This window comes from Uranotaenia lowii, chromosome 2, assembly GCF_029784155.1.
Source record: "Uranotaenia lowii strain MFRU-FL chromosome 2, ASM2978415v1, whole genome shotgun sequence".
In the NCBI taxonomy this organism is placed as follows: Eukaryota; Metazoa; Arthropoda; class Insecta; order Diptera; family Culicidae; genus Uranotaenia; species Uranotaenia lowii.
Window position 1 is genome coordinate 295,718,043 of NC_073692.1, and position 15,771 is coordinate 295,733,813.

Below are 15,771 nucleotides of genomic sequence, written 5' to 3' on the forward strand. Positions count from 1 at the left end.
TTTTTTTATGTGCCTCGCTGTTCCAGACGATTCCAGACACAAAGACCGATTAAAGTTCGTCAAACACCCACCGATGAGTGATCGGAAGTTGGCGCAGTCGCAATCGATCGAAATTTCCCCTGAAAGCTCGCATACACGACGAGTTCTCGGGTTGCGATTCGGACGACCCGACTCGTTGCCGCGAATGCAAAGATTCCAAATGACGGGAGATTTTCCGGTGGCAAGCAAGCATCCTCTTATCGGTGGGGTTTGCATACTTTATACGGTGCTGCTGCTGCTGCTGCGGTCAGAGCATTCTGGAGCGTGAAACCGTGTAGTGTGCTTCTTCTGTGTGTTCTTGCTTTGGGGTGGCTTTTCGTGGGGGGCGTTTTTGGTGAGTGTCGTTATCTGGAGGATCCGGTGGGCTTATCAGCTGCTTTTGTTTCGTCTGGTTCGGGTCCGGGTGTACCGAGACCCGAGTGCAGGCAGTTCTTCGGGTTGGGGGGTAGCCGACCGAGTGCGTTCCCGATCGACCGGATTTGTGCAGGACGGGGTTGACGTTGAAAGTGTGCCACCGTTTGGCAGCAGAACGGGTTCGGAAGTTCGTGCGGGATACACGCTGTGCTCTACTGCTCGGGACATCGCAGCACGACTACTGTTCCCCGGGATTCTTTGGAGGCAAGAGTCTGGCTATCCGACGTCCATCCCAAAATCCGGAGGTCGGCCTCTCGAGCGCGGTGAGGTCGGGTTCAGCAGTTGATTATAAATTTAGTCATCGACCAGATCTAGCCTGGGCTGGTCGTGTGCCAAAGTTGACTCCTGTTCGGACAAAAAGTCAGCCACTGAGCTAACCCCGGAAATGGTGCGAACCCCAAAGAATAAGTGTGTGCATTATTGAGTGTAGTTGGTGACAAGAAGTTCGACCCCGGAAGGGCCATCGACAAGTTGTAGGACGACAAGTAGGGAATCATTTGGGCCAGAAAAGTGCCTTCCTCGGGCCATTTAGACCCCCATTTAGTGGTGCGATGCGGTGCAGAATTTTTCAAGTGTTAAAGAGCAAATGTCGAATGTCGTCGTCTTCGTGTAAGCTTCTCTGGAGTTCGGTCCATCGACAGCATCAGCTTCCAGAAGCAGAAGTGATGACACGATGTTGGCCGGAAGAACTGCAACCAGCAATGGGCAGCAGAGGCGGCAAAATTTATGGACCACGGCCGATCCGCCCAGAGAAGATTGCTCTTTCGGACAAAGTGATAGCAACGTGTGTGGTGAGAGATAACAGAATTCCTACAGGAGATCCCGGAAGGGTGCGCTTCCGGCTGCCGAATGGTTGAGCGAAGGACTGAAAACGATTGTAGAAGCTACAACAACAAAAAAATCATCGCCATTTAATGGAGAGTTGAAACTCCTGGAGGGACGAACAGCCGGACGGACAAATGATGGCCAAGTGAGTGTTACTATTTTGCGTTTTCTTTTCACGGTTTTTTTCCCTCTAACTGATGATGTCGACTATGCATTTTCACCGAGCCGCAAAATTCATAACATTTATTCTGCTCCGGATGATGTTCCTTATACGAAATAGAACCCGACTCCAGGTCATGTCACTATATCACCGGGAAATACTAGAACCGGGTAGAATCCGCTGCTGGCGCGGGATTTATAACTCTTTCGCTGTTGAAGAGCATAAAAAGCTTTTCCCTTAAAAAATAAAACACTCTTCGCGAAAATTTTCTGTGGTGCTCGGTTTTAGTGCCCATTTTTTCGATGTTGTTCGTGAGCTGCAAAATTGCTATTTCTAGTCGTTTTCTTTTCACTGGTCTTTTTTCTGTTGATACTTTAATGGTCTACATAACACAAACGACGTCCAACACCCTAGGGTTGATGATTAGTTGGGGTCTGATGAAATGGAACGAGTGAGCAAACATTTATTTTAACGGGAAACCATTATTTTGCCACTTTGAAGTAATTAAAAGATGTGAAATGTATGAGCTCAGAATCTTTTGGTTTTGTAGTTCATATAGATTCAAACACAACATATAACATTCATTTTTATATACTCATTTATATCTAAAAATCTTCTCACTAAACTTAGAGTCGAATGCTAATTATTGACCTAAGATTACAGATGTTCGATATTCAAAATATAATTGCTTGTCGTTCCTGGCCCGTCCATGAGGGGGGTTTTCAAAATTCAAATTTAGTTAAACGTAATTACAATACCAAAAATGTTCTATAAATAAGGAAATTGATTTCTTATATCATTTTCTTAAATCCATGGTATTTCCGATAAGTCATCAATAAATTTTTCAAAATGAGTTTTCTTATCGGAACTGAAAATTAGTGTGAAAATTAATTTCAAGCAGTCTTGTATACAATTTTTAATCAGTCAATGCGATGCGATTTAAAATGTTGAATAAAATAAAAAGTTCACTGGAATAAAATACATAAAATATAACACGAAATTAAAAAAAAAAAATTAGATTTTCAGATAAGGTCCGAAGTTAACCATGACAAAAAATGGTTAAGCAAAAAGAAAATACACTGAGGTTTTTTTACGCGTTTTTTTTTACACGGTATTTTTTTACGTGGTTTTTTTACGCGGATTTTCGAATTAACGCGGTTTTCCAGAGAAAATATTCTAAGACTCTGAGACCTGAGACCTGAGACTTGAGACCTGAGACCTGAGACATGAGACCTGAGATTTGAGACCTGATATATGAGACTCGAGATCTGAGACACGAGACATGAGACATGAGACATGAGACATGAGACTTGAGACCTGAGACATGAGACATGAGACATGAGACATGAGACCTGAGACCTGAGACCTGAGACATGAGACCTGAGACATGAGACATGAGACATGAGACCTGAAACCTGAGACCTGAGACATGAGACATGAGACCTGAGACATGAGACCTGAGACATGGAACATGAGACCTGAGACATGAGACATGAGACATGAGACGATCTGAATTCCACACTGTCAAATAAGCCTCACTATATTCTACTATTCTATTTATCTAATTGATTTTGTTTTTTATCTTAAAAATAAACTATCATTGTACGCAAATTTTTAAATAATCATGGTTCTTACGCGTTTTTTTAGTAACGTGCTTTTTTGCGCAAATTTTTTAATTTAAATGGATTTTTTACGTGGATTTTCGAATTTCGGGGTTTTTTTACTTGGATTTTCGAATTAACGAGGTTTTTTTACGCGGATTTTCGAATTAACGCGGTTTTTTACGTGGATTTTCGAATTAACGCGGTTTTTTTACGCGGATTTTCGAATTAACGCGGTTTTTTTACGCTGTTTTTTTTACGCGGTACGAAATACCGCGTAAAAAAAACCTCAGTGTAGTTGTTAATCATCATCTTAATTTTCATTTTTCTTCCTTGATTTTCAACAGAAGAGTTTACTGTAAAAAATCCGCTGTAATATCTCGAATTTGAATAAAATATTTAATCATGATTTGAAATGTGGATTCCTTATTAGGAATAATTGCATTTTGAACTTAAGAGAATTAATTCAAAACACTTAATTGATCATTTAATTTAATTTTATAGAAAGAAGTTATATTTTATTTCATTTCCAAATTGCCAGTAATCAAAATCAAAGATAAAATCGTTCTTTTAATTCTTCCAGTAGCAAATAAAGTATAAAAAAATTCATTTCTGAAGTCGACAATAACCTCTTTATATATTTGTAATTTAGTTAAACGTAATTGCAATACCAAAAATGTTCTATAAATAAGGAAATTGATTTCTTATATCAATTTCTTAAATCCATGGTATTTCCGATAAGTCATCAATAAATTTTTCAAAATGATGACATGTTAAATTCACCATTGAAAGTTTATACTGACACAGTTCAGGTTGGAAAATGGGTTATTTCTTAAATGATCAATAAAAGAACTGATAAAAAGAAATATCAGAAATTCCAAGATTTGTTGTTAATATTGAAGTTTTGGAAGCACAAAGTAAATACTTATTTAGGTCACATAGCTCATTCAAATCTAGCTTTAAAGCTGCTACTTCGAATCATTTACTCAAAAGGTATGCTTGGAAAATAAATTAAAAATCATGATCGATTCGGCAACGTTGAGATTAAGTCGCGAATGCCATAAAGATGGTCAATCAGCTATAATCGAAACAAAAAAAAAACGATCGATTCGAAAAAAAGATGATTTAAGAAAGTATAAATAAGTGAAACGTTATAAACGTTATAAACGTTATAAATTTTCAAGCGCAAGTTTAGAGATTAATATTTCAAGCTCTAAATATATTGTCGTTGTTAATTTATAATACTTGGAAAAACAAAAGGTAGAAATGATGTTTTTCTTCTTGAAAATTTTGAAGTTGTAAGCTTCCAAAAAGATTTTATTTTCGGATCACCAAAATTTAGAATTGAAAAACCAAGAAAAAATAATAATTAACATTAATAGTTTGACTGTAACATTTGGTAAATTTGTTTGAAAACAAAATAAATTATGCTTTAACATTTGATTAATTTATTTGAAAAATTAAAACAATTTTAGAAGATTGAAAAAATCAGGTTTTTTTTTCATTTAAGGACAAAATTTCTTGAACAAAAAGGCTTTCTATAAAAAAAAATACTTATAGAAATTATATGAAAACTTAGAAACAGCATTTTGGCGTCTGTGTTAAAAAAGATTGATACCGCATAAGTTTTTAAATGAATCAGTTTTAAGTGAAATCAATCATTGATAAGAAATAATATTTTGATAAAAATTATGAGGAATGATCTACAAAAGTTCATTCCAAAGTTTTTGAAAATTTGGAAAAATGTCATTACAAGTAATTATGACATTACTTGAAAAGTTAAAAAAACTTCATTGAATAAATTTCATAAAACCTGCAAAACAATTTGACTTGTTATTTAAAAAAATCTAAAATTAAATTCCGTTTTTTAACTTCTTTTCGTTCAAATTTCCGTTTAATTTTTTTTTTCGTAGAATTCAAAATAACTTATGGTGTTGGAGAAAGTTGATAATTGATTTAAAACTTTTACTTTAAATTGTTTCGTATTGTATTAAAGTTGTGACAGAAAAGAATATAAATTTCTTAAATAAATTTAACTATTTTCAATAGTTATTTAAAAAACCCGATTGCTGATTGTTAATGTAACATACTTTGATTTAGAACACTCAAATTATTCCAAATGAGTTATACGGATAAATGTTACTCAAAATTGATCAATTTTCAAATTTGCACACGCCATTAGAGTTAATCAAACAAAATGGAAGTTTTGCGCTTAGAAGAATAACTAAAAAATAAATAAGTTTAGAGAAAAGAAATATTCTAGAACTCTTGGAATACATTCTAAGTTGCTCAAAAACTGCATTTTATTTAATTGATTCAGGTTTGTCCATTATGAATTATAATCAATTTTTAAGAACTTTCTGCTTGAATTTCTTTGTGATCCTTAGTATGTTATGAAATGGTTTTTAACTGGGGAAAACGTCATTTATTTGTTATTTATTTGACTTGAGATTTTTAAACACATTTAAGTTTACAACACTGTGAACTTTCAAAAAGGTAAGGTTTTAAATGTGAATTCTACTCATAATCTGTATTTTTTCCTTTAAAAAAATCATGTTTGTTAAAAACGCTTTTCAATCCAAGTTTAAAATGATGTATTTCTAAAAAGGAAATCTTTGTATTTTATTTATTTATTTAATGATAAATTAATAGATAATTGTTTTCGACTGGTGAAATTGTATAACAGGAGAATATTTCAGCTTTTTCAGTCAATTCACGGATACAAAAACACCTTTTTTATTTAAACGTTTTAACAGGAATCTACAACGAACATTACAACCCCTTGTTGTTGTCAATTAGTGCATTAAGAGATTGTAATGTTTATTGTTGATTCCTGTGAAAAAGTTCAAATAAAGAACGAAATGTCGGAATAAGAAGAGAAGGTGTTTTTGTATCCGTGAATTGACTGAAAAAGCCGAAACATTTTACCGTTGTATAAAACATGATTTAATTTAAAAAAAAAAACATTCAAATTAAAAAAAAAAGGGAAATCATGATTACATCTCTAAAGGTTGCTCTATTTTTTCGGTTCTTTGTTTTTGGTAAATTTTATTATGATTGTTTTTTTTTATAAGTTTCGTTTTCAACATTTTTCTGAAAGTATGCTAAACAATGCTCTATCATATGCATTGAGATTTTCCAATTTTGTTAGCATATATTTGTTTAAATTGTTTTTTTAATCATAGATAGATAATATTTCGAAATCAGTTTCGTTTTAGCACTCGCCGAGTGCAGTTCGTTCGTCGGTTTGCTGCGGGTCGTTGGTTATAAGAATCGTTCGTTGCCGTTTTGTTCGCCTTGTGCTTGGTTCTTGGATGGAGGAGAAAAATCGAAACAAGTTCTATCTCCTAGTGCTTGTGATTAGTCTCCGGTTGCAGTAAATAGCATAATGTAAAAATTCAGTGCAGTGAATGAAAAGACGAACCGCCAAATTCCGAATGAACGCCGAAAAGGAAACGTCGGGGATACGCGATTGATTTTCGACTGGGATGTTCAGTGCGAGGAAAAAAAAACAAATTCAATCTTAATATGACGAAAAATGCAACAGAATAATGAAAGAAAATAAAGTGATGGTCGATATTTCCGGGAGTGAAAATTTCATTTGAATTCAGTAAATATGGCGTCTTTTAGCGCTCATGTTGTGAATTCTGTTTCCACACAGTACGCAGCAAGCTACATTGGCGGGCTTCAAAGTCGTAGATATGTGTGCGTGTGTTGTATAGAATTTCGAGAGCGGGATACGTTTACGAAAACGAGATTTCTCTGGCTCTTTGATGAAGAAGAAAAAAGCGAGAATTATAAAAAAAAAGTCTTTCTTCACCTGTTCTGCACCTGCTGCACCAAGTGGAGGCTCTTAAATCGAAGGACGGAGATGAAGCCAGTACGCAGACTCGACGGAACAAATGCGGTGAGATCAATCCTGTTTTACGAGATTATGGGAAAATTACGATTGGGGAACTGTAATCTATATGTATTAATTTGAATACTTCATATTTCATGTTCTAAGGGTCAGTGAAATAATTTTTAATTAAAACTCAAATTGAAAATAATTTTTAAATAACAAATAGAAACAAATAAAAATTTAAAGTTACTTATGCTTACGACATAACTCGTTTAGAGATTTGAAATTCATGTTTTGGAAAATTTTGTTTTTATTAGTTTAAAAAAAAGAACTTCGGTATGATCGCTATAATTTTGAATTAATCAAAAGTTTTGATATTTAATTTTTCAACTAACATCTGAGAAATGTTAGAATGTATTCATCGAGTTTTTTATTTGGCTTTTAAAACTGGAATATTTCTTAATGAAAGAGGAATTTTTGCTTTTCTTTAATTTTTGATATCAGTCAAACTTTTGTAATTAGAAAACTTTACTTCGGAAAATAAATAAATAAAAGTTTGGTTTGGAAAACTGTTCCATTTGAAATACTTAAATACTGAAATTTAAATCTAATTGAAGAAATATTTTGAATAGTTGAACATCTTGAAAAGTCAAATCATGGGAATTGGGTATTATTCCAAAGATATTTAGGAAAATAGAGAATTCTAATGTTTGTAATTTGAGATTGCGGATACTTGAACATTTACAAATTTCCAAACAATCAGAACTTGGAATTTATGTTTATTGTCTATAATGTTGTATATTTGAATCAATTTCAAGTATGTATTCATCAACGAAGAAGCTGTGTATGAACAATTTCAGGCTTGTTGTTAGTATGTGTTTATTCGGATTATTTGCTCTAATAATTTTACCTTTCAGATTCGTATCCTTTTTTAAATAAATTATATTTTTACTTATTATATATTACTGTTTTGTATATCCAATATTTTGAGTAGTTTTCCTTACTGCCCTATATTCTTTATAACCATGATTTATTTCTAGAAGGAATGCATCTGGGGTTAACCCAAAGAAACAATTGCAAGCGGCACGGGTAGCCGGCCATTGTAGGTTTCTGAGGATTGGATGCCTTGCTTCGACGAACCATCGGACCGTGGAAGCCCTAGAAGAAATTCGAAGGCCAAGCCACACAGCCATTGGCAGGACCTTGCTACCGATGGGGGAACCATACATACATACATACATACATAGATAGATAATATTTCGAAATTCCTTTGCAAACGTTAAACGTTTAACGATGCACGGTTAAAAAAATATAACTTTAAAACAAAGTTAAGAGTAAAACTATTCACTTTGAAATAATTGGTATGGTCTAGAAAATGTTATCGAACTCATCTATGAATAGAGTAATTTTATGTCAAATTTATGTTGATATTTTAGATTTCAGTTCAAGAAACCTAGAATAATTTTTTCCTCTTTTATGTTTATTTTTAGTTTTTGATGTAGGTATTTATTTTTAAATTTTATTTGGAACATTTATTTAATATGTTAAATTTTTCAATCAAATTTGCTTCGGTGCCTGAACTTGTTCCTGAACTGGATGAGGAACAAAGAAACTGGTTTCCTGGGAATTTTAAGAAAAGTGCTGTCTGCTAATGAAGAAAATGCAGGGAAAGTGATACAGTTTTTAAAATCAACTCAACATTATAGTTGGATTAGTAATCTTCTGAAACTTATTGAACCCGTATGACAAAAACGGTCCTTAATAAGATTTTTTTCCTTTACTTATTTTCCATAGGAACAATCAGAATCAATTTGAAATAAAATAAATATAATGAATGTTTAAAACTGGTAGAATTTATTCGAAAAAAAGTCTATAATTTAGGAAACTCCCAGTTTTTACTAGGAAGAAAAAAAACTGCAAACGAATATTCACTAAGGTTTGTTGATTTTTATTTTAAAGACTTATAACTTGAATCCATGATCAGGTGGTTTAAATCAGAAAAATCGGTTACCTCTTAAATTTTTATACTATTTTTTTATCGAATAGCTTGAAAATCATTGAATTAATTAGTAAGCTCAAAGCAAAAAAAAGTAAGTAAGCGTAAAGTACTGCAAGTGGCATTCTTTAAGAAATTTTTCTTAAAAAATCACAGTTTATTTTTGCAAAACAAGAACTTCACAATAACTTTTCTCCTTTTTTCCAAAATTGTTTTCCTTTAAAGCTTTTTAAAGATTAGAGTTTCCAAAATTAGGAGAATTTTAGTTATGTACTGAAATTTTAAATTCTGATTTATAACATCTGTTCCTCATAAAATCACAAAACACAAAAATGAATCATTCCAAGTACGCTATCAACTGAAGAACCGATTTTTATTTTTCACAGCATTAGGACGAATATTTCTTGAGCTTAATTTTCCATCAAAACATTTTAGTTGCCTCTTTTAGAATTGAGTTTGTTATCGTTTAAATTTTTAAAACTGTAGTACAAAAATAAATTGATTTTAACAATTATTATTTATCTGAAACATAACTTTGTCAAAAACTTAGCAATGTCAAAAAACAAGTTTTTGCAAAATAATGTTAAAAAACCAGTTTTAAAGTATGATATGAGAAAGAATAATCACTGCAACTACGCTCTAGAATTTTTAAGCATTGTGGCGTCACGAAAATTCTACTGTTTTTCTATTATTGATTAATTTAAACGTCACAGATTGTCAAAACTCTAGGAGCTCTTCAAACCGTTTGAGAGGAAATCAATCGAATTTTGAGAATGAAAATCGGTTCAGAAAGTTGTGAGTTGCACCCGAGTAAATAATGCGTTGTGACGACGCGAAAATTGATATACTTTTTTTTCGAAAACTTTCAAGACTTTTCACTTCAGTACTGTTATAGTAGACTGAGTCGATTTGGGGTCATTTTTGAATTTCTCAAACCCTGGGGTCTAAAAAACTTCATCTTGGCCCAAAACTCATCCATGATTTTTTGTAGAATTTTTAAGTTACGTTTACATGAGTAAATTTGAACTTTTAGGTTTGTATGGGAAAATTGAATATTTTGTACTGAAAAATCAACATAGTTTTTGTTTCTTCTTTGGAACCGAGCCAGCTGACAGTTTTTGTGCTAATTTATTAAATTCCTAAGGGAAATTTTCCACTGAACAACTTTGTCGAATCTCATAACTTTGTATATTATTAGGCGAAAAAGTTATAAGCTGTTTAACAGAGATATGTCTTTTCGTATTGATAAACGATAAATTCAATTCAAGAGAAGAAATCATAAGAAGAAAAAATCGTAGAAAATAAGTTTCTAATAAAAATCATTAAAAAGAAACTGCCCTTCCCACCTGAAAGAAATTTACTAGAAAATCCTAATCAAACTCCATATTCACATAAAATCTGACAAAAGAAGCTTTTAACAGAATTTCAAAATTAAAGAAATTAAAATATGTACTAGCACAAGGTCTCATGTTAAATTTGGGCCAGATTATACTAAAGAAAGGGGTCGCGCAACTAGACTGAAGTTTGTATGGAAATATATGAATTTGGTTCGGGATGAAAAAAAAAAAATAGTTTCTATCCGATAATTTTGGTTTTATCTACCGATTTTTTTTTTAAATTTGAGCGTTTTAAAGTTTCAACTATGATAGTATTTCATCTGAAGGAAGTATTTCGATTAGAGTTTTCATAAAACAGTTATTAAGCCTTAAAAACGGGTGTAAAAGCGTTGATTCGACCATTCATGTGTTTTTCGTTAATTGAACCTTAAGAGGCCAATTTTTGAAACTCAATATTTTTCTTTTTATTTAAAAAACCATTATCGAAATGGGACCTTTCGATTTGTCATAATTAAAGCTTCGTGCAAAACTATCATGAAAACAAATCGGTCGATAGAGGCTTAAGGAATTGGTGCAAAACTGGGTTTTCATATTCATTCCATGCAACATTTTTCATAATTCCATATAAATTTTAGGCTCATTACGCCATCTCTTTCCTAGGTCCGATCCCTCAAATTAAGCATTGGACTTTGTGCTAGGCCTAGAAATTTTGAAATTATCATTTATTTTTCCTTTCCTTTAAATTTTGAAATGTTTTAGAAACACATTTAAACGCTTTTACTTTTAATTTTTCCCTAGTATTTGTTTTTCAAAATAATATTCACGGGATCGTACAAATAAATTTCGAATAAAATTGATGTGCGCATTGTTGCAAATCTTCTCTGCTTATATGCTTCTATATGCTTTTTGGATTCAATGCATTTAATTTTTTGGGAATGAATGGATCTACTTCATTACCAAATCACATCATTTGTTAAGTTTCTAAGCTTTTTTTTAAGTAAAATAAGCTGTAGTAGCTGAACTTAAATTTGATGACGTCACAATGCTTTGCAAAACCGTTTTTAATAAAAAATGGCGCTTTGTGACGTCACGAACATAAATCGCTTTAAAATAATTAAAAATCAAAATTAAAAAAAAATCAAAAACAGAGATTTGTTGCTTGTTCTGTATTGATACTTTTCTAAAATTTTCTCAAAGTTTTGTAGAATAAAAGAGCAGATACGTACGGTTTTGTAAAAAAAAGTGGAAGAAGTGGGGCGTTGTAACGTTACAATTTCTTTTGCTTATATTCAATACATATACTTTTGCTTTCAAGTTGTAGCAATTTAAATTCTGAACTTAGAGATGTAATTTTTTTTTAATCTCTGCAATAAACCGTAAAGTTTTTAAACATATACAAAAAAATTGTTTTGCAAGCGTTGTGACGTCCCGCTGGAATGGGTCATTTGTATATAGATTATTGTATATTATATGTACTTAACCTCCGTTAGATTGATATTGATGTATTGATATTTAATTTTTTTTTATACAAGATAGAATGTTGCGGGGTGAAATATGAAGTTTTCTTCGTAACTTATACTCTTTTGTTTATTCAAATCTTAATTTTTTATAAATTTTTCTATTCATGTTGAGTGAGAGATCTTCATATGAGTATGTATGAAATTGGCATTCCTGCTGAATCGCAGAAAGAGTTCCAAAATTATTAGTTTATTGACCATACAAATACATCTCGAAACCACAGTCCCAGATCGCCAGCAGCCAAACAAATCAGTTCAGGGAGGAAAAACGCCACACGTTTGGTCCCGAATTGTGTACACATTCACGAAATTAATATTACTTAACGTCCAGCGACTGGCCGGCCGCCCAAAGTGCTCAATCAAATTGACCAAACTGCGGTGTGGTTGCCCAAAAATTCATTGCAATTCCCCTTCTACTGGAGGCATTTCGAGAGTCCAAAGCAGCATCACTGAGAATTCGGACGACCAGTACCAATAAATTAGCGAAAAAACAAACAAAAATATGTATGGGGGACGGCGACGCGGTTGTTGCATTCGAACTCTGGAATCGTTGAAAAAAATAATGCGCGCCAATCCGGGCGTAAATGTCAAAATAACAAATTAATTGAAATCGAACGTGATTCTGGGACTGGGACGTTGCTTGGCTGTTCAATTCAGTTTTGTCACTGGGGCGGTTTAATTTATTGTATTTGAGGACAGAGATTCAAATTTCCGATTAATTCTAAACCAATTGAAAACTTGTTATTTAACAAAAACATGCAAATGTTTATAAAATGACAAAATCAGATTTGGATGATCTCTAAAGAAGAAAAGTAGCATCAGCATTTTAAGAATACAGGCATTTTTAAATTGACCGAATCATTTATCGAAAAGTTTATTCTCAGAATAACCCTTTTAATACTTCCCTCTCAATGAACCGGCGATCGATGCGCGAAAAATGTGGAAACAATTGTTCCAGTCCACCGAATCGATCCTTCATTATTCATCGTGCCAATTTTGAGTGGCAGCCATGCAGTGGAAAAAAAAACTGTCACATGTTCTCCACCAATTAAAATTCAATGAAATCAATTCCACTCTGGGCAAGCAGCAGGAAAGCAGTCTGAGTGGGCTTCAGATTTTTGAGCAGGCGAAAAAAAAAATAGTCAGAGAAAAATTAATTCTCCATAAACCCTTGCATGGTCATTTGGTTTTTCGAGTCTGAAGGGCCTCCCAGTACACTGATAAAAATTGTCAGATCATTTTCAAGTGCAAATTACTTTGGGTCTGAACCTATTTCTTAATTGAAGCTTATTTGAGTTCAATCGACTGTTGTATAACTAACCTAAATTGTACTTGTTTTGACTTTGAAATGTCGACTTTTTTAGAGTGCGAATAAAATCACTGAAATTCATTTATCTGGAACGTATTTTCGCGAAACCTGTGTTGATTGGCCGAAACCATATTAAAATACCTTTCTTTTATTTACGAAATCGATCGGGCCAACAAGCCTTAAGCCGTCACGTCACCGCCATGCCACAGGGGGATGATTCTGGTTCAACTGTCAGGGAAATCACGACATATGTATGTACGTATGTGTTGACCGAAATGTGGTTTATCACATTTTTTTCCTCTCTTTTCGTTAATCCACGCAGTACCGTCATTTCATGTCAGTTATCAATTTTCACATTCGATAATACGTTCAAAATGATGGGATTGTGTAAAGAACTCATTCATTTTTAGTTAGTTAACCTACAATTGGATGGTGAAAAATCACTATTCGTTGTTCTATATTCTTTTTATTTATAGAAATCTAATTAGAAATTTAATTTCAGAAAACCATTTTTATCTGTAAATATAAATGCTTATCTTACTTACTTCTTATTTTCACAATCCTGAGCTTTGCTTCTTTTGAAAATGAACTGAAGTCTTTTCAAAAATCCAGGCAATTTCCGGGCGAATTTTGTCAAAACCCAAAAATCAATGAACATAAGAAATAAAAATGAAAAAAAATGTTTCATCAAAACTCATCGACAGATTTTAAATTGTATTTTAGGCTTCCAAAAACCTTTCTTGATTGTTTTTATAAAACTTGGTCGAAAAGTTTCTGTTTGGAAGCATAAACAAATTTGTTCTTTTGGTTGATTTGTTAGATAAAGTGAATAAACTCGGGCAAAATCCGGACTTTTTTTCAATGAAAACCGAGCAATCGGGCCAGGCTGCATTGTTTCAAAATTTTGTATTAGATATCCGTGCAAACCCAGATAAAGACGGGAAATCTGGCAACTTTTTGTTACCCAAACTGTTTTAACAGTTCTAAAGGTCAGATCATCACATTTTCTTGAAAAGAAAAGAATATTTTGAAATCATTTATCCACACAAGTTGTAAAATTCATAAGTTTTAAGAGTTAAAAGTCTTAATTTCGTATGCAAATATTCAAAATTTTGTTTGAAGTGAATTATTTTCATTGTTCATTACAAGTCTCCGGATAGAAACATTTTTCAAATCGATTACCCACAATGCGCTTTTGGGTGTCAATTTAACACTGTTAGAAGTTTGGCTGTTTTTATCTTTATTCAGGAGCTCTAAATACAAAACAAATCTTCTGTGATTCTCAATTATTCACGAAATCTATAATTTAGCATTTTAATTTTTTTTTGGGGATACATCCCTGGATGCTCAGACAAATAAACTCCATAATCAGACCTTGAATGTCAATTTGACACTTTTCGCTTAAAATCGCTGTATCTCTCTTGTTCCTCAATCGTATGTAAAACATTTATAGTTTTAGAAACCTCGTAACGTTACTCAAATATGTTTCTCAGACAACGTTAAGATATTACTTCCAAACTGCTAAAATGGGTCAAATTACGTCAACTTTACAATCCACTTTTAAAAAATAATCTACTTTGACTAAAACCATATTGACGGTTCACTGCTTCAAAAGTACGTTTTTAAACACCCCTGTTTTCGTTTTTTAATGTCATGATCTAAAAAATATTCAAAAAATGTTTAAATTATGAGCAGGGCTGAATTAAGCCATCGCATCGGGGGCGTGGGTCAATTTTTCGAGGGGTAGGGGGGCTCCTATGAATAAATTAAGTAGAATGTATATATTTTCCTCATGACTATTGGGAAGTAACATTAAGACTTCAGACAAAGATTATAAAATAAATAAATACAACAGAATTAAATTCAAATTCCATGGAAATACAGACAGTTTTTTTTTCGATTATAGTAGTTTTATCATCTTTATGACATTCGCGACTTTATCAACGTTGCAGTAGGCGAATCGTTATTGAAAAACTTATCCGGTACAACTGTGTTCGATGTTTACTCTTGGGCTCGAAGTCGCGGACATCGGCTTAGGAGACAACAGACTTGTTAACTGAGCTATATCACAAGCCCCAATATAGACAGTTTAACAGGGAAATTCCAAACCTAAAATCGGATTTTATTCAGACCCACAATTCAAAGTATCAAATTGAAATCGAACTATAAAATTACAAATGAAATTCAAATACAAAATTGAGAATCAAAGTTACATTCAGAAGAAAACTGGAATTGCAAAATTTATAATTCAAATCCAAATGTCTATTTCTCCTTCATATCCTAAAAAAACTTGTGTTCATGTAATGTGTTAAAATTTTTGAAAAATAATGCGTTGAAAGAATAAAATTAAAAATCATTTATCTAATTTAAAAATAAAGTACTTTAAAAAAAAGAAGCTTTTGTCATAAGTTCTTAAAAATATGACAAAAGTTTTGAAGGTAACAACAATCCAGTATAGAAATAAAATTTTCAAGACACAGAATCATAAATTTGGAATAAGATTGAAAATATAGTAATATTCAAGTTCAGAATCGCTCAATGAAATTCGCAATTTAACTGTGAGAGCTTTTTTTTGATAATAATAATTTGAAAATCATTTAAATGATGATATGCTGAACTGCTGACGTGTTTCGATAAAAAAAATTAAAATTTTTGGGGTTCTTAGTCACTTTATTATATTTTTTTTCGAATTTTTACCGAATTCTGCTAACATTTCTCCGGATGTAATGTTG

At 32.5% G+C, this 15,771-nt stretch overlaps 1 protein-coding gene across 1 annotated transcript in view; it reads left to right on the forward strand.

Moving 5' to 3' along the window:
• The first annotated feature begins 304 nt into the window (after positions 1–304).
• Positions 305–15,771, forward strand: part of LOC129744271 (matrix metalloproteinase-2) — a 658,664-nt gene continuing 643,197 nt past the window's right edge. Inside the window, exon 1 of the mRNA XM_055736708.1 lies at positions 305–1,423. The gene's annotated coding sequence lies outside the window, so the exon portion shown is untranslated. The remainder of the gene's footprint in view (positions 1,424–15,771) is intronic.